Source organism: Anopheles gambiae, chromosome 3 (assembly GCF_943734735.2).
Source record: "Anopheles gambiae chromosome 3, idAnoGambNW_F1_1, whole genome shotgun sequence".
Classification (NCBI taxonomy): Eukaryota; Metazoa; Arthropoda; class Insecta; order Diptera; family Culicidae; genus Anopheles; species Anopheles gambiae.
The window spans coordinates 6,845,709-6,865,224 of NC_064602.1; the positions used below are offsets into that span (position 1 = coordinate 6,845,709).

A 19,516-nucleotide genomic window follows, 5' to 3' on the forward strand; every position below is an offset into this window, starting at 1 on the left:
CGCGTCCCCAACTTAATCCCCGATGGCGACTCGTTTTTTTTTGGCGTGGAAAAAAGGCGAAACCTTTCAAGCACCGACCCGATCTGCGGAAGGATGTCGTTTGTGTTGTTTCTCTTCATTTTTTTTTTTGTTCACTCTTCCAGCGAATGGCGACGGAAAATTAGATCGCACCGAGCCGGTGGAAGCGAACGGTGGTTGTACGCTTCGGGGCACTACTTAGCAGCGCGCTCACCGCAATCTCACAGGGAAGCGTTGTTTTTCTTTTTGATTTCGTTTTTTCTCTCTGTAGCCTTGCTACTTAACAAAACATACTCTGCCTGTGACGCAGCAGCTTTTCTTTCACATTTTTTCCAGGCTTGTTTTGAAAAAAAAAAAAACAAACCAACCAACCCCGTTCTCGAGGAGCAGCCTTCCTACGCCAAGGAACGTCATGGTATGTTTGCTTGCGCGCCGGCTATAGGGAAGCAAACATAAATCTAATGGCTTTACACTGAGTGGGTGTATCGTTCTTGTGGTGGATGTTCGGATTCCCAACAACAGCACCACCACCGTTACGCTCGCTCCTCTCTTTACCAGGTGTGGAACGCGTTCCGGATTCGCATCGTAAATCTATGTATCGCAACGGATATCGAGGTGCTATTAAATTACATTAGATTATTGGCCCGGCATACGGTGCGGAAGCGGTTGCCGATTGATTGGCTCCATCTCCGTCCGGGGTGAGCGCAAAGCGTCGATTAATTTATTGGAGATGCTCGAAACAATGGAGCAGAGTTTGTGTGGCGTGGAGCTTTTTATTCCGTTTATTGCTACACTTAAACAATGGGCTGTGGGGTACACTTGTAGACATTGTTGCCATATAAAACAATCAAGTGTTTGATTGAAATGATGATCGATATTTTCTTTTCTATTTTAAATTCTATGAAAAAAGAACGTAGAGCATACATCAGCGCCTAAATGTATGCACTTCACTCAACAAATTGGTTTATTTCGGAGAATTAACACCCTTCTTGCTTATTTTAAACATCATAGCATAATTTAATTTTATTGTGTATCCACTAAATTACTAAAAATACACATCAGACTAGTAGTGGCTCAAAGTTCATCTATTCAACAGAACAATATTGCTGTTTTCATTCTATCATTGAAAAGCAAAACAGCTATCAACAAACAAACACTATCACACTCTTTTCAAACATTCTCCAAACCTCTTGTTTGTGCTATTTTTTAGCTTGTTTGTTTCCATTCACTTATCGTCATCACTTGCCACACTCCCGAGAAACCTGACACCTTGGTTGAAGTATCAAATGCCACCGGAAAATCAAATCACCCGCCGAAACTAAATCCTCTTCCCGGGATGCTTCGAAGAAAGCCAATCGTTTCCACCTGATTTTGTTTGGCTGCCTTCCTCTCGCTTTTTCTCAGTTCGTAGAAGGAAAACACTTATATCAGGAAGCAAACAATACAGCTAGTCTGTTCACTAGCCAACACGAAACAACCCACCGTTCAAACACATAACGCATAAAGCTAGACAAAAATACACACACCATATAAAGCTGAAAAACCCATCAATCAGCCAACAGTATGGTACAATTCCGTTCGCAATCCTCCACCGAAATGCATCAATGTCGTTGGTGGTGGAATCTTTCACGAGATAGCTTTTGCCGATCCGTTTCTGCTGAATGTCCTAAGGTTATGGCATTTCGTTCCATTTTCCACACACCCGGTGCCACCTGGTGAATGCGAATTTGGCAAGCAAGCTTACGGTTAGCCTTTTTTGGGATTTAGTTCTATGCTTTCACCCAATATTGTATTATGTACACATGAGCAGTGAACAAAAGCAACGCACACCGCTGTCTTGTGGGAGCGCAATGCAATACAATCAAACAAGCTACCAATTCAAGTAGATTTTCTCCTTTCCAGCCGGTGCAAATTGATCTGACAGAATTGACAAAGTGAACGGCAGCAGCGTATGTGCAGCGTACGGTCACTGCAATTCTATGAGATGTGGTTTAGGTTGAAGAATCTTTGGCTTCACCCTGCATTCAGCAGATAATGCTTGAAGGAATGAGCCAAACCAAGGGTGTACGTGTGTCGGTTTCACTCTCATCAAAATCTACCATCCTTCCTGGAAAACGTACCATCAGCCACAGAGCAGTATGCTACAGTGGGCAACATCTATTCTAAATTCATTCCAAGGCTCATACGCACAGGCACACATCTGGCCAGTCGGACCTTTCTTTCCGGTAGCTTCATGTTCGTTTGAAATGTGAATGTAATGGGCTATTGTACTGGCCTTTCATCAGAAACCTTTTAACCTAACAAACCCCAACTTGAAACCAACCTGGCACCATTTTGTGAAAGCTGAAGGCAATATACGCCTCAAAACCTCAAACATCAGTCCGATTACTCACGTTGCAATTTGAAAATGGTTCGATAATTAAGGCGTTAAATGGCAAATGGATAGTTTCGGTTGAGGCAAGAGACATACCCCGTCTCAACTATCTTACACATTGCCTATTTTACATACGACTTAGAATCCCTCGTTTCGAGTTTCATTTAAAGCCTTCCCTTACACGTGCCGCTCATGGCTCGGTCTCTAGAGAATTGGCCTCACTCAAACCCAAAACTCAATAAATTGCTCTTTTCCACATCGAAATTCATACGCATTCACCCTTGCCCGAACTACCAACCAAAAACTCTAAAATGCACGATATATCGGTTCGGCTTTGTAAAACGTTTCCTCCAGACCTAGAACGACCCAGCCCGAAAGAAAACAGAATTCCGCAGTCCCTTTCTCAGGCATCCCACACTCAGCCCGGCCGACACAGAACACACCCAACAGCTACGATACCACACTGGGAAGGAACCGGGTGTAGCTACAAATTGAGTAGCAAAATTAATGATTCCAGTTAAATCTGTTCGATAACGGAAGCAGCACTAGGTCTGGGAAGTGAATTGGTTTGCTTTCGGGGCTACATCTTAATATTACTCTACGCTACGAAGTCAAATGCCAGTGGTGGAAGCAGCGGCGGTGGAGCAGGGAGCGCTTCGAGTGAAATAGCGATGAGATGCTTAATTTTGTTACTTGTACCATTTCCAGAACATGAGGTTTGGCAGTTACCGCGCTCCGAATGGAAATGTAAGATTACATCAGCGATCCTCTGCGACCCACCGTATCACAGTCTTGATTGGTGTGGGTGCATGTTAACAGCTGAGGGAATTAGAAGAAGGTGAACATTTATACAGGAGCGTCTTCCTGTTTTATTGCTCTACGACGCTCCACCATAATAGGACAGGAATACGTTGATTGCTTTTACATGAAAAGGCATTAAAGCAACGGAAAGATATTTTTCAAAATGTTCTATTTTTAAGTGAGTAATTTCTAATTTATACGCCTAAATGTATGCAATTGTGTTTCATGAATTAGTCCATTAAGTCTCCACAATAATATGTCCGCCTAAATGTATGCAAAACAGTTATCAACAACCTAGTTTGCATGGTAGCGGCAGTAATAAGTAGTTTTAAAACACTTATCGGCTTTATTGACCAGTTTAATGTCTATTACCGTCATGTAAAGTGTACAACAATTCACGAAATCAATTATTCCTCACAAACTTCCCACGTAATTATTTCGCGTTAACGAGTGTTGCTTGTTTCATCTTTTCACAAAGGAAAACCCGTATGCGCTCAACTCCAGCAGGCAATGAATTATTTACTACGGGGTCAAAATTGTTTATTTACGTTCAGCGAACTACAGAAACGCTCATCGGCCGCTTCGCTTATTTGATCGTACTAATTCGAAAACAAACCACCCGATCAACGCGACCCGCGAGCCGTACCGTTTTCATTCCACGAACTCCACATAAATCGATTACCGGTTTTCCTCGTAAACATAAACTAACCAAGTTTCCGGTACGATGGCCACGTCCGGGATGCAACGCTGCTGCCTCGAGCAGATGGCGAGCGCAGTCCCGTTGGCTCACTATCAATTATGGTAATTATATGCGCTCTGCACAGGACGCAAGAAAGCATAACGCAAGGTGACAGGTGGTTTCCAGCGGGCATTGTCATTTCAAAGCAACTCGGACCGGATGATGACGATGACGACGATGATGAAGGAGATGAGAGTGCGCTGGTGGAGGCGCTCAGGTGGGTGTGTACGTAGGTAATTTTGATCAACTCTGCTGCTAGAACGGAGTGAGGGTGTAATTATGTCAAAAGCAATTTCGTGGCGGAAACACCCTGCCAGACGATTATTTGTATGTAGTTTCTAATGTGGAAATGATTCGCTTTCGCAATTTCGTGTGCCAACACCATAATTGAGACGTGTGCAAAGCGTTTCCTGAATGCTTCGAGGATAATTATTACATCTACGCTTTCATGAATCGTTGCGCTATACATCCGTGCTCACGCCACGCCATGCTCAGCGGCAAACAATATTGCGATATTAATCCCACCACTTTAATCATTCTTGGCTGGCGTGAAAGTGGAAGAAGCGAGCAAGTTTGATGGAAACGTTCGTACCAACAAGCTACCATGAGCTAAAGAATGAAATCACAGACCCGTGCCGTCAAAAACTAGCCACAAGCTAAACGTGCATAAATGAATCATTTCCCCAAACGGCCCGTGCAGCACCCAAGCTAAGTGAAGCAAATGAAAGATTAACTTATGAAAAATGAATGAAATCTCATCTCACTGTGTAGATCATCTCCATCATCATCATCATCGCCAGCATCATCATCATCAACGTCATGGTTGTTGTCGTTCCACCCAAGCACGCTAACCGGACCAACTCGAGACCCAGCTGAACCCATCGCTCTTAATCTTAAGGGACCGAATGCTTTCTGATTCAGTGGAAAAAGTGAAATCGAGTTTTCCTTTCCCAAGCATGAAGCCAAAAAAAAAACAACTTGAGTGAAGCCAAAAAAAAATTGCCTTCCAAAGATACACTTTTTGTGGTACCGCAAAAAAGTGAAAGAAAATCTGATTCAGAAATGCTTAAATTCCGTTTCGGATGATGTACGATAAATATCTACACATCTTCCATGATCGTCACCGTTGACCGCTCCTTGTTGACTTTCGCCTTTTTCCCAGCCATGTTTTTGGGTGTTTTCTTTGTCATATTCACGCTCACGAAGTAAATTGAGAAATCTAATGTTGTTACTGTAAGCCAGCGGGAGTTGGAAAAAAACTTGTGCTTCTGCTGCTCGCCAACGAGTGTCATAAATAAATGTTTCCATTTTTCTCCCAGCAATCTTCGCAGTGTGTGTGCTGGGATGAAGCTAGAATTGGAATCATATTCAGATGGAATATTTTTCGTTACAAGATGCAAAACCCCTTTAACCCTTTGCGCTTGTACGTGCTGTGCAGTATGGATGGAGACGAGGTTAGTATGAGTCTGTGTGTTTGGAAAAATGAAACGATCACGCTAACCCGCATGCCAATGAATTCAAGTGCAACGTTTCTCGAGCTTGAATTCTTCCAAGACTGCTCCGACGGTGGCCAGAACAAGTACAAAAAAATGGCAGCAAAACCCCCCAGGAGGATCATAGTCACAGTCCGAAACCCGACTGCACGAGCTCCGGGGCCACGCTCGCAATCAAAATAAGCAATTTTCCAAATGGTCTTTCAAGCGTGGCGTGGTTGGTTTCTTTGCTTGCTGTGTGAATTGGAAAGTTTTCACAGCGCAACCCCCATGCGATTGGACCACAGGTGGGTCACATTTTTCAGTTCCGGTGTGGGCGCTGGACGGGAGTGGCTGTGCCGGGTTTCGGTTTCGCTTCGGGCATCGTATACGTATACGGTAAGCGTACATCACTCATCAGCACCATCTGTTACGGGGTTTTGTTTTGTTGCTTGCTCGACGCGAGCACCACCGACTGAACTAAGGGGCAGGAAAAATCGAAGATGAAATATTAATCGCCAGAGACAGTGGCGTTTTTATTGGGGGTTATTTTTTAATTGAATTGAAAATTCTGCACACACAAAAAAAACAGAATGGAAAAGCTTTGATTGTGATTGTGTGTATCTTGATTTTTTAAGCGAAACCACCTGTGTTATCCTATGATTACATGAATAGGATAGAATAGAATAGAATAGAATAGAATAGAAAATGCGTTCAATTTTGAAAACATCAATAACGTGAAACTGATCATCTTACAGATCTTCTAAAATAAGCGCCTAAAAGTATGCTTTATACATTACATCAATTGCTTATTTATTTCGATAGTTTGAATTACTCGAAAACGAATGGATTTTATTATCATTATTTTCACTATTTCTCTTGAAATTCATACTTCGTACCGTTCAAAACAGTTATATCAATATATCTCAGTGGCTTTACAGCACACAGACTCTTCGAGAGCAAAGAACCATCGGAGCCAAAAGGACAAAGGGCAAAATCAACATTTCAGCTCCTTTCTGTGCATCTGTCTCCAAATGTTCTTGCCCTGCAACCGTTCCCATTTCTGCCCAGCCAAACTCCTCCGCCGGTCACCGGCAATGCGCGCGTTCCGCGATCTAATTAATGATTTACAAATGCCATACCAACCCCGAGTGCTACTACCAACGCCACCTGCCGCCAACGCCTCCGACCGTCTCCTGTGCCTACCAGATCCTGCGCGTTGCTGCAATTGCCACCGTACCGAAATTCACTTAGCATTCATTAGCTTTTCCACCATTTATTATGACGGCATTATCACAATGGTGGCAGACCGAGCGCCAGCCAATTAAAACGATATCCGCCGAGTGACTGTTGCGAAACGGGACTACTCGTTGCGTTCGACGATCGACGATACGTCCCCCAGTCGCGGACCAGTTTTGAATTGGTTTCACCGGAATTGTGCGCAACAGTACACGGGTCACAGCTGTGGACAAACGCGCACACACACACACACTGGGTAGGCAAATCTGTGTCAGAATGTACTCAGCGCTGAGATTAAGAAAATGCTTGAAGGAAGAGAAAACGAGTCAACTTTCAGTTTCAGCTGAAGCTCTTCTGCAGCTGAGTAAGAAGGCTGTGGAAGGTAAAATTAAATCAGCAAGATTGTTTGGAACCTTCCCGGCCTGTCGGTATGAGGCGAGTCGTTTGCAGAGGGCTTCTCTCCCTCTTTAATGCACACCTTGCTTCGGCGGCAGGAATCTTCTCTGCCGCATTATCGTCGCCCGCCCAAAGTGGCCAAAGCGTTCCGCTCGAGCTTCATAAAGCATCAGTAACTGCTTTATCGTTCTTATCACACGCTGGCGCTCCCTCTTTGCACATTCCAAGGAGCTGTCGGAGCGTGGAACACAACTTTCCCGGCAAGCGCTTTTGCACGTGACCCTGAGACAAGGAAGCGGAGCAGACGAACGATGATGATGGAATACATACAGCAAAGAAGCACTCACATACACACAAACATGTCCCACTCACTCTCGCGCGGTAAAGTACGCTGCCGGGCGACGGAGTCGGGCAACACGAGCATAATTGAATCGCATCGGACGCGCCACTAGACCGGGCAAGTAACCGGAAGCAAAGGTGGGTCATAAAAGTAATCGTTTATTTTCGTCAAATTAGATTATGCATAGGTTTTGCCATTCTTCATCCGTCGTCCATTGGCTGGGCATGACGGGCGGCGGGATTAGGGTGACGAGTGGGACACTCGGTAAGCGTTCAGTTATCGCTTGACGCATTGCCATTGCCGGGGAGCAAGGAAAAACAAAAATCTTTCCAAAAGAAAGTGAAGGGCAACAAAACTTTTTTTATTGTACAAACTGTTTTACGAACATTGTGACGACTCCCGTGCCTGCACGTCACAAAATGCAACAGTAATGAAATTTTATTGAAGACTGATGAGATTCCAATTGAATAGCTCGTCGCTCAATGTCGGAAATTGACAATGATGCGTCTGACGCTACAGTGATAGAGGATTGAAAAGAGGGAAATTTCGTGAGAAGTATTATGATGTAATTTAGCAACGGATGAATTGAATTTGGAAGCCTTTAAATGTCTACGCTTGTTGGGGCTCTATTCAAATGAAGGTATGGAACAGAAATAAAAATCAATTCAACGGAGAAGATATATTTAATTTAGGAAATTTCGACAAGCTTTTCCAGACTTTTAAGCGAAACGGGTACATTATATAAAGCTTGCTGAAATTATTTAATTAATTGTTTTAATCATAGTCATCATCATAATCAATGAGTAGACAACTACAATTAGATTGCTCAATAGTTAGGTTCGATGAGCGCCTAAATGTATGCAGCACTTTTCACTTTTAACAGCCTTCAACTAAACATTTACTTATTAAAAAGGACCAAGTCATTTTAAGTGTTTTATTTTTTATTTTTTACTTCCCTAGAACACTTTTCAGCGTGCACCATTAAAATGGGTGTGAAACAATTGACTCAATTAAAAGTACGCTCAAGCGCTTCCGACATACATACAACGACGCCACAACAGGAGCACCCACGCGGGCAGTTTTACTACTCACCTCCCACACAGCTCACTGCTCAACCCAACCAATAAATTTAATAACTTTACTCCACGGGACATCAAAGTGCCTCGCCGTTACGTTACGTTTTACCCTTCGCTGTGCACGAAACAGCTTTTCCTTGTAATAAATCGTGCCTGTCGGTGAGTGATTTGATCATTTTCCAGTGAAAGGGATAAACGATTTCTTTTTTTTATTTCCCACTTCACCAACCTTCACCTTCCAAGGTAGGCGAGGGCTAGGGCACATTGAAAAAGGTAACTTACCGATCGCCATTTACAACATTGCTCTGGGTTGGTCACGCATTTCCTCTGTTCCTCACGAACGGCCCCGTCCAAGTCAATAAAAATGGCAATCTATTTTACGCAAAAAAAAACAGGCCTCCGCTCGGAAGTCTCCTGCTGGTTACCTCTGTTACCACCGTTCGGTGGTGTGTATGTCACAGCGTAAATTACACCACACACTGCGGGTTTCGGGTATTTATTTTTTGCGATTTATTTTTTCGATTTGACTCTTTTTCCTGTCGTTGTTCCACTACACACACACTCACACACACACACGTGTGCAGCACCGTGTTCACCCGGGCACGCACAAAACGTACGCTTGAGCGCGCGACCCGATTCTCAATCCGACTCAAACGCACGCCCGCCGCACCTGCACCATCTTGGGAGCTTGGCCGATGTCGGCTTACACCACACTTCAAAAGGGAGGCTGTTGCAGGAAAATGAAGCGATTCGGATTACTTTCAACTTCACCACTCATCACCATCATCATCATCGCCGCCACCATTCGCGCGTTTTTACATCCTTTTTATCCGTTTTTCCGGCGGGACAGCACGCACACGTCACAAAGAAACACACTCACGAGGTGAAGCGATGACAGGTCCGGTCAGGTTGTAAAGAAAGGAGTAAATTTCACGATTGGCTAAATTTTGATTCACTGCTACATTACCCGGAGGTTTGGTTTTAAAATAAAGAAGGAAACAAAATTTACAAAACAAGCGCTCACGACCAGGTAGCTCAAAGGGACAGGCGCACGAAACAAAATCACGCAATGATAAACATTTTCAATAACGGGCAAAAAGAAAGCATACCTCAATTGTATGAATGCGGAAGCTATTTTTTAATCATTATCCTTTACTTAATTTCCCACCGGACACAACAGAAGATGGAGCCGCAATGGAATGGCGCGCTGTGTTGCCGCCACTACCGCCACGCACGACGACCAGGCGCGGTTTAAGGTGCAGTTCGAGTCACACACTTCGAAGAAAACGTAACGGTTCCCTTCCCTCGGGCACGACCTAGCTGGCAGACACAACCGTACGGAGGAAATTCACGCCACCGACTGAAGGATTTGGCAGTTTTCCTTCGGCTCTACACCGTGCAGGATGACCGTGCCTCCGCACAGAGATCGTGCCGATCGTGAGACCGGCAGCATCCCTTCCGATGGTGGGTAGGAAAAACTCGCAACGCGTGCAATGAAGTAGCTAGTCGTCTCGCTTCGACCCGTTGCGTTTGCTTCAGAGAGGCAAAGGCGCGTTTGCACAGTGAGTTGGTGAGGAACAAATGGAATACTTCATGTGCTAATAATATTTTTTAATATTTACAATTTATTTTTCAACATTTTTGCCTGTTAAATAGAAACAATTTTCAGTTTAAAAATAGGTTTTGATGAGATACTAATATATGTTACATCAAGTTCCCTTGCTTTCCTTCAATATTTATTTATACTCATTTCCCTCTCACAGCAATATAACTCTCTCATTTTATCTCTCTCTCATCTGTTGAGCACCATTGCTCGTGCATGGTTCGTGGAAAAAGCACATGTTTCCCTTTTGGCCAGAGAGCACGCTACAGAACAGCATCGGCAAACGGCAAAACCTCCACCCAGGCCCAGACACAGGCCGCACGGTTTTGTGGAACGGAAAACTGTTGATTGCTCGCACCGTTGTTTACATTTCTCTTCAGCTTCGAGTAGCATCGTTCGTCTTCTTTGTGGCGGGGGGAGTTTTTTTTTGTCTGTCTGTGTGTGTGTTGTACGTTCCCCTTTTCCTCACACGTTCTTGCTTTCCCCTTTCTGGGAGTGAAAATGCAGACCAAACTCTGGGAGACCGCTTTCGGCCATCCAAACAAAAGATCAAACGGATCGCTTGGGCTTGACTTCTTTCTGGTGGAGGCGTGTGTTTTTTATGTTATTTTCCTGGTTTTTTTCTATGATAGATTACAGTGATGGGTGATGTCTAGCTTGTCCACTTCCGGAATACGCCCCCGCTCAGACTCAGACGGGGACATGGGAGCGAAACAAAAAAAAAACTACAGAAGACGGACAGGAAAGATCAAGCGTAAAAATTGCATCAAACGTTCACGTGCCGGACGAGCGTTGTTCTTTTTCCTAGCGAACGGACACCAACTCCACCTCTTTTTCGCTGAACATCGGTAGGTTGTTGGGCAAGCGCTGGAAGGTACACACAAAAAATGGGAGAAAAGTTACTATTTTTTGCACTCGACATGCTTTGCAGCTTCATTTCTTGCTGTTTTTTTTTTTTTTTTGCATACAACACTGCTGGGAATAGTTCGATGCCATCCTTGACCACCGTAGTTCCCCCTTTTTCCCGGAAGCAACGCGCCCGGAAGAAGGAAAACATTCCCCCATTTTCCCCTGCCTGCTCTTAACCATTCGGCACGGCACGACTCCGATGACACGTGTTGAATATTGATGAAACACACTTGTCTGTGTGCCACCGTCCGTTCTGTTGCCGCCTTTCACTCCCTTTGCTGGGCCAGTTTTAGCTCTTTCAGGTGCAATATGTGTGTGTGTGTTTGCGTACGTGAGGTAGTATTTTAGTCGTTGTTTATATTTACCACCGACCAATTCGATTTCCTTCCGCTTGGGGCGCATGGAAAGGGCTCGTTTTTTTTATTTTTGTTTATGCCCTTCGTACGGTCTATTGATCGTTTGCCCACATTGGCATGCGAGACGCATTCGTTGCAGTGCCGAGCCCATGCATTCGCCTACGCAGGTCAGTGCCGAGCGCCAGCCAGTGACGATACTTTGTTCCAGTTACTCTATTCTTATCGGAGCGCACTATTAGATTCGCTTTGTTTTTGTGATAATTCCGCTTCGATTTACCCTTACAGTGTGAATTGAGGTTTTGTACGTTTTCTAAACTACTGTTTTGTGTGTGAGTATGTTTGGCTCCATGTTTCATAATCAATTTACTGGTTTTTACATAAATAATAAAGAAAATTGATTGAAATTATTAAAGCTTAGTTTTGGTCCTTCGAACCGGATTCAGTTATTGATTTATTCAAAATAGTATGGTTTACAATGTAAAGCCTTCAAACAAACCTAATCTCACTCAAAGCAGGCGGATTAGCAGGGCAAATGAAGCAACCCCCATAATCAATACCTTCACCCAGCGCCAAAACCTGACATTTCCAATTAGAATCAATCAGTGCGCACACATCCGGCCCGCCTTATCAACGTTTCTCTAATGTATTACACTCGACACAAAGACGCATTCCGATGCTGCGATGTTGCTAAATTATGCTCCCATCTTCCGTCTACCTACTCTTCGGCTCTCCTTCCTCTCATTCTTATCGAACCATTCAATACATCTAATCATTCTGCCGGTGGCACCATTTGCACGAGCCCTGACGATGCCATTTCCGGTTTCACGCCAGTAGCAGACGCGAAGACACTGTGCGGTAGCAGTGGAATCGCAAACGAATTTGCTTCCATTTGCTTCTGACGAGACTCGAGCCTGGGTCTGGGTTGACGTCATGCCACGGAAATAAATGAAGACACAGCAACAAAACGCCTAAACAAATTACCATCCAGCCTAGCGCGATAGGCGGTACGATGTTGTTGTGAGCCTGTTCGTTCGTTGCCCTGCGTATGCTTACAGTTAAGAAGGACTCGTTTTTTTTTGCTTTCGCGTTTGCTGTTTCCGTTGTTCAGCAGTTCTACCTGCAGCTAGCGCAAGGGATTTTTCCCTGCAGCTTTAGCCGGAGTGCTCACTTCGAGGGAGAGTAATGATTCCACAAATTGAACCGGAAGCTGCTCTCACACAACGCACTGGTTGTTGCATCGTGCGGCTTATTCCTGGGAGTTCCCATTTCCACTTCCACTTACAACCGATGGTAGGAGCGGGTCTGGGGATTGTCTGGTCGGATAGTTGGTGGGTGGTATTAAAAATTTAAACTGCTTCCTGCTCTTTCTCCCATGCTTTTCCTTCCCTTTTTCCATCGACACAACTCGGAGAGTGGTGGGTTCGGTTCCTTCTGTTTTCCTAGCAGTCGTTGCAAAACGCTTTCACGTACGTTGCATGAATAGTTTTCCCCTTCAGAACGCTGCAATCGATTGCCAAAGAATGTGTGCAGTGAAAAGCGCTAACAACATCCCGTTCGATTGCTCAACCCGCTGGCGGCTTGGAAAGGCGGAAGCTTCCAAATCAAGCACCTTTAGTGAGGCATCCGTTCATTTCAGCAGCAGCATTTTCGTGGGGACCTGGAATCTGGAATCCAACCTGCACGACCGGATCAAATCACCGGCAGCACACGCTGCTGGCGACAATAATTGTTAAGCCGCTTCGTCGTCTACCCTTCGTTAAGGCATCGTCCGGAAGCAGCACCGTTATTGCTCGACGATCGGTTTTCGCTTCCGGGTAAGAAAAATCGCACCAATAAAAAAAACACGCTGAAAAAGTGTTGTACGACGACGATGGGTGTTGTCATTGCTATTGAGTCCCTTTGTACGGCATCTCGTTCGCTAGTTGTGCTGAAAGTGGAAGAAAATAAAGCGATACGTCCCACTTCTCTGTGTTGGCACCTACGTACGGGCGAACCTTTCGGCACTCCACTCGCAATTTTCACCGTACGGTGAATGCGGCGATAAAGAGATGCGCTTAAGAGTACAATGGTAAAGGAAAAGGAGCTTTCCGTACGTTCGGCCCTGGTCCTTCTGGTTAGGGAAGAAACGACATTGTTGTTGTGTGCATTTTTTTACTACACTTCTTGAAAACAGATGTTTTGTGATGATAACCATTACTTAGCTGTTGTTTGATTCCTTCTATTCTTTGGTAAGAATGTTTGTTTTTGTCTGTTTGTATTACTTTGTTCAAGAGCATGAGATTCTCAGGCATTTTTTTTTCAATTTCTTTTTGTTTAATTCTCTTTTAATTTTCTTTTTTTCAATTCTTAATTATTATTCAATTTCTTATTTTTCTTCTTTATTTGTTTGAACTATGAATTCATTTATTAACATTTTTCTTATTGATTGAATCTTTTACAATGATTTTCATTTCTCTTTTTAATCTTTCCTATTATTTTTTTCCTACTTGCACTTCTTTCTTGTACTTCAATCTCACTTTAAGCTGCTTCGTTAAACTGCTAAACAATAAACTGTCCACTATCATGTTCTTCCCACTGTCCAGCGACTTTCCAAGTTGTCGCCTAGCCCCTAGCTCCTTGATCGTGAAACTTCCTCCTCCGTCCAGACCAGACACGAAGTCAGCACACAACCTCTGCAGTGGCTGAAAGAGAAAGCAGGAAAGAAAACTTCATCAGACAAGTAAAAACGAAACTACACTTTTCATCCGGGATTACAGCTATTGTAGCAGCACCGCTTCCCTCCAGACGGTCACGACTTTGGGAATGTATTGTCCCACACTTCCATCCACATTCGCTTGTGTGGCGTCTTAAGCGCAGGAAGAGCGCTCTATACCGCAGTTCACTCACTCGGGACCTCGCATTTGTAGCTCGGGTTTGTATCCTTTCCTCCCGACCACTGCCCCCATGTACTGCGATGATTTATTGGACTCCTACTCATCGCACGGGGACACTCCTTACCGATTGTCAAATGTCGGCTGAAGTGGAAGTGCGCTTCGTCGCTGTCGGACAATCTGGGGGTTGGAATCGGGTTTTGTGATGTACAAAATGATATATCCTTCACAATTCTGTCGCCTGCTACTTCCGTCGCATTGCATTGTCGACGTAAGGGCTTTAATCTTCAGTCAATTGCTGAGCTGGGAGCTTGACATTGCTGGTGACGAAGGAGACATGATTTTGCATACATGTCACCCCTATTGTCAAGCTGGTATGGTATTGCCAATCACATTTCGTTGCTTTACGAAGTTATGGTTGATTGGGTATACTCGTAGAGAATTTGTATGGACGATATATGTTTCCGAGACAAACACAAAACATATCATACAGATGATTATAAACCTAAGTTAGACCAATTCATTCATCATGCTTGGTATGTTATAATCTAGCCTAACGAAAGCCTTGCCTATGTAATGACCAGTCATCAGATTCACTCCATAAAACCATACAGCAGTTCCTTCGCCCTGTTTCAATAAAAGGCTTCCACTTGCGACCCTTTCTGCGATGATAAATAGACTACATTATTGTGGCGGTAGGCTTGAGATTGAGGTCAGATAAGATGGGTACGAAATTCCTTACATGCAAGCCTGGAGGAATTTGTATTGTTGTCTGATTAAAATTCACTTCGGGTCAGGAAAAAAAGGTCCCTACTCAACGAAAAATCCATTACTGTCAAGTGCAAAAGTGCTCGATTGAGGAAAGCTGAAGAAGATTTCGAAGAAAGAGGACTGAAATTTCGGGCACGAAAAAGGTTTTATATCCAACAGTCTTGTTCAACTAATGTTCAAGACCTGTTAGTATTCTGTGTAATGCGGATAGTCTACCTGTAGGCGCATTATTTATTGTTCTAATATCTTCAGCAGCTCAGCAGTTCAAATTGCATTCTTTACTAGTTATGTAATTAATTTCATTTACTTGAATTTCATTTCAAAGAAGCAAACCAAAACACTCTCTATTTTGCTGCTTTGTGCAATAAAACATATTGTTTCACACCTTTACAACTTCCCGCTAAACAAAAAACTAAAAACCAAGATTCAATCGCACGCAAACGTGCACCATAAGCTGGAGCATCTTCACCACTGCGCTCCATCTGCAGCACAAAGCAAACCCATCTGTGTACCGTAAACCAGTGTTTAGCACCTAGCACAGGGCGAAAATGAAAAACACCCTCAACAAGAAAAGAGCTTACCGCTGGATGAAACTTTATCATCGTCGACGGGGTTTGTTCCCACACAGGTGCATTCGTGCCCGGTCGGATGCTTCTGCTTTATGAAGCTAAATATCCTCTTTTCTCCCTCTCTCTCTCTCTCTCTCTTTGTGGGGTTAAAATAAAAAGTTGCAATTGCATTCCGTACTCGTGTACCGACTTATGCCTGACCCGGAATGAAGCAGTGAACAAACCTTTGCACAAATTCATTCCACTCCTCTGCGTGGTGTGTTGCTTGTGCTGTGTGCCGCACCAAGACCAAACCACGTAACCTCGGGCCGGTCTGATTCCGTGGCTCCTTTGTGGCCTGTTGCACAGTACGTAGACACAGCGTGCATAAACGAAACACTGCCTTTCCCCCACAAGCGCCCCGCCAGCAGAGGGGAGTAGTGAACTTATCTTCCGGAAAAAGGTGCAACGTTGTTTAGCGAATAACAACATTTGTTTCGGTTCTGAGAAAAAACACAGCAGCAGCACGAGCTCCGAGCAGCATCCCCATGAAGCTTGATGGGTGTGATTTTTTGTATTCACCTTTCCACCTTCCACACTATTATCTTTCAGCCAGCGAAACGGAGGACTGTATGTGTTTTGTCTGTCTTACCGGAAGCAAAGTGGATGGTTTTCTACACTCCCTCGAGCGAGCTTCTGTTTGCGTAAATGGTGCACAGCGCGGTGGGAAGATGGAAATTGCACATTAAAACTGTTATTTTTCAACATCAAACAAAGGGGCGGGTGAATGTGAACTCTCCAAAGGAAGTGAATGTATGCACATTCTCAACATACGAAAAATGCTTCTTTTAATCCGTTTTTGTATCAACCATACTATGGACTGATGTGCCCGTATCGCTCATTACACACAAATGGCTAGCAGTGTGCATATCCATCAGCGTCCCAAAGAGAGCTTTCCGGCAGAGCCAGCATTAGGCTGGCCACACCTGCTACCGCCAGACGGAGTGTTCCCGGAACCATGTCATCCACTGGGACGGATGAGTGTGAGCCGTCGCTTGCAAAGCTAATTACTGCGGCACCAAGTGCGATGCATCCTAGGACCGCATCACGAACATGCCCAATGTAAGCGGGCCGGTTACGCTCTTCCCGTTTGAAATTGGACCCAGCAGCCTCCGGCAAGCGGTGACCGGTGACCTGCGCGTTAAGTTTCGTTTTCCAACCCAACAGTACGTCCCGTCCCAGCAAAAGAATAGAACAGTGTGTCTGTGTGGATGTGGGCGAACTGCGGTGCACTTTCAATTACGATCACTCTGGTGGCCGGGGTGCGTTCAGCTGGAACGCCGTTTCTTTCGCCGCTCCACTCGAAGCGTACGGAGAAAATGCCTCCCCGGGCAGGAGTAAATGACCACTCGACAAGCTGTGAGTTCAGGGTTCGTGGAGAATGGTTTGGGTCGGTTTAGCCGGGCCCAGTGGCTAATGGTGACCACTTATCTACATTCCATTGCCTGCGATTACGATGCAGCTGTGTTTGCCGCTGAAAGCGATAATATTTTATTGCATATTAATTAGATTGAAACCAAGGTAAATAGAGTAAAAGAAACATCTGACGCACTGCAGTGAGCTTTAAAGTGAAGATAAATTGTAATTTATTATTTTTATATAATGATATGGACGCTCATGAGGCAGGCCAAGACCGCAAAGCGGTTGTAGCGCCGGATAAGTAAGTAAGTAATAATATGTGCATGGTGCCATGACCAGGATCACACATGGAACTTAGCAATGGTTTAACTAGCAATTTACGATAAAATTTAATATATTACATTAAATCTGTTTGTTTATCAGTCGTCTGTATCAACAACAGCCCAAAAAAAGGAATATTTTATAAAATATGCATTGAAAATAAGAAAAAAACACAAATTGCATACCTTTAGGTGTTCAGTAAGGCAGCGTTAAGAGGCTTTTAGATCCCTACCCTATCACAAAGGGTTACATTTTTAGAGCTTACCAAATTATCATCTAAATCATCCATTCAATCATAAGCCAAATTCATTCATCACCATCATCCTTGTCAGCTTGGGATCAATCTTTTTAAAATACTCCCTTCAAACCCCCAATGCACTACTTCAGCGCCATTCTCATGCCCCTCTCCAAAGAATGATTTACGATTTACTTAATCAGCATTCAGCCTTCAATTCAAACGTGGCACGTGCACCGGACCAATGACCATCGATAAAAGAAAATTCATTCGCTCGACTTCCGATATCGTCAATTCATTTAATCCATTTCACTGTCCCGCTACCAAAACTGACCCCCAAACCAGGCCCCTTTTTGACAAATCTGCTCCCAATCCTCGCTGTCAATCGATCATTTCGTCCAATCGCAAATCTCTTGAACTTCCCTTTCCTTTTTTTCTCTCTCTCTCTCTCTCTCTCTCTGTTCGTTTGCCACGCTTCGATGGCGCTATCATGGAGAATAAATTACCTTCACTTTATCGCCACCGCAAACGCCTGCTCCCATCCATGGCGTGGAACCGTTGGGCGCAACCTTTTGGGGCCGAGCACGTACAAACGTACAGCTCCCCAGGGACCGCGGTCAGTTCCCGCCGCTGTGTGTGTGTGCTCCCGAAGCACACCGGCATAAAGCATCGGCGTACCAGTTTGCGACAACATCTTAAATTTTCGCTTACCTTCCCGTTCCGTTCCGGCAGGAAACGGCATCGCGGCTTTGAAGGGATTTGGGGGTTTGAAATGTATCGAGTGCCAACGGTGTTGCGGTGGGTACGAGCGCGCAGAGTAAAGCGCAAGAGTAAACACAGCCCTAAAGGAACGGCGCGGGGCCACTGTTTTCTCACTAAAATACATCAATAACAAACGGATTTTCGTGCAGGTCCGGCTACCAAGCGGTCCCATGTGGTTGTGGCTGTGCTTCACTCGGGCACACCTTTGCACCGGTCCAGCCCACACAGTCGCTCATCGGCAGGCGATTCCTTTTATCGACAGGACGGTAAATAAAGGTGAACTAACGGGGCAAGCAGTTGCGCGCAACGGAAGGGGCAGCAGAAAAGGTGCGCCGGAATATAAATTAGGTTAAACGGAGGTTCCAAACCAACCGTGACCGGTTGTCCTTCGCCCGTTTTATGCGATAAACAATTTTCACTTTCCCTTCGCACAAGTGTGCGGGAAGAGAAAATGGAAAACCTGCTGCCACAGTGCTTGAACGTTCCAATGTCACGAACAAGCCAGCAGCCGGTACGGTAGGGTGTGGATAAAAGGCGCACGCGACAAGTGGGAACCGACCGGTAAGTGCCCTTCGAGACACACTGCACACGGAAAACGCAAACACGTGTCCTCTTTTATGGCGCTAAAGCTGCCGCGACATCGGCCTTGCGCTGCCAGTGCAGATTAACCCAATTTCGGCGAAACAGATGAAAGCTTTTACTTCGCCGAACCGATAGGCCCGGTGCCGTAAAAGTCACAGCGTTTGATAAGAAATGGTTCCGCAAAACGATTATGGTTACAGGTTTTGGTGGGTTTGCCGAACAAGTGCCACGAAAAAAGTCCTTCCTTTAAGACGCTTTGGCGTCTGCTTTTTATCTGCTTCTGTGCGTGAACCTTAGCCTTAGTCGAGTAATTCGAATGATGGATAAGATTTGGTTGAGCGGATCCAAATTAAATCAAGCCTGTGGAGCTGATTGCCTCAGCACAATGCGAGCGACATTCCAGGGACACTTAAAGCATGGCATAGGAGATGACGGCTCGGTTCATTACACAGAGACGGGGTGATGCGAGTTCATCCGAAATTTGGGTTTTGTTTTTAGAAAGTGCAAGGTCTAGCTTGAAACGAACTGAAATTGATGCTAAGAAACGCCCAAATGTATGCAATGCGTATACAAAATCTCTTATTGTGTGTCTTATTAGGATTTCATCCAGATTATGCGACTCTTCTTAAATTTCTAGATTACTGAAATAACTCAGAATAATTTCTTATTAAGATTTTCATACAAC

At 44.6% G+C, this 19,516-nt stretch overlaps 1 protein-coding gene across 5 annotated transcripts in view; it reads right to left on the minus strand.

Moving 5' to 3' along the window:
• Positions 1-9,828, minus strand: part of LOC1277769 (potassium voltage-gated channel protein Shaw) — a 50,791-nt gene extending 40,963 nt beyond the window's left edge. The window contains exons 1-2 of one of the 5 annotated variants that reach the window (XM_061657707.1): positions 9,565-9,827; positions 8,738-9,277 (exon numbers count right to left, since the gene is read on the minus strand). The gene's annotated coding sequence lies outside the window, so the exon portion shown is untranslated. Of the gene's footprint in view, positions 1-8,737 lie in introns of all 5 variants that reach the window. The other 4 variants (XM_061657706.1, XM_061657705.1, XM_061657709.1 and 1 more) reach the window with 4 other exon arrangements.
• Between the last annotated feature and the right edge of the window lie 9,688 nt (positions 9,829-19,516).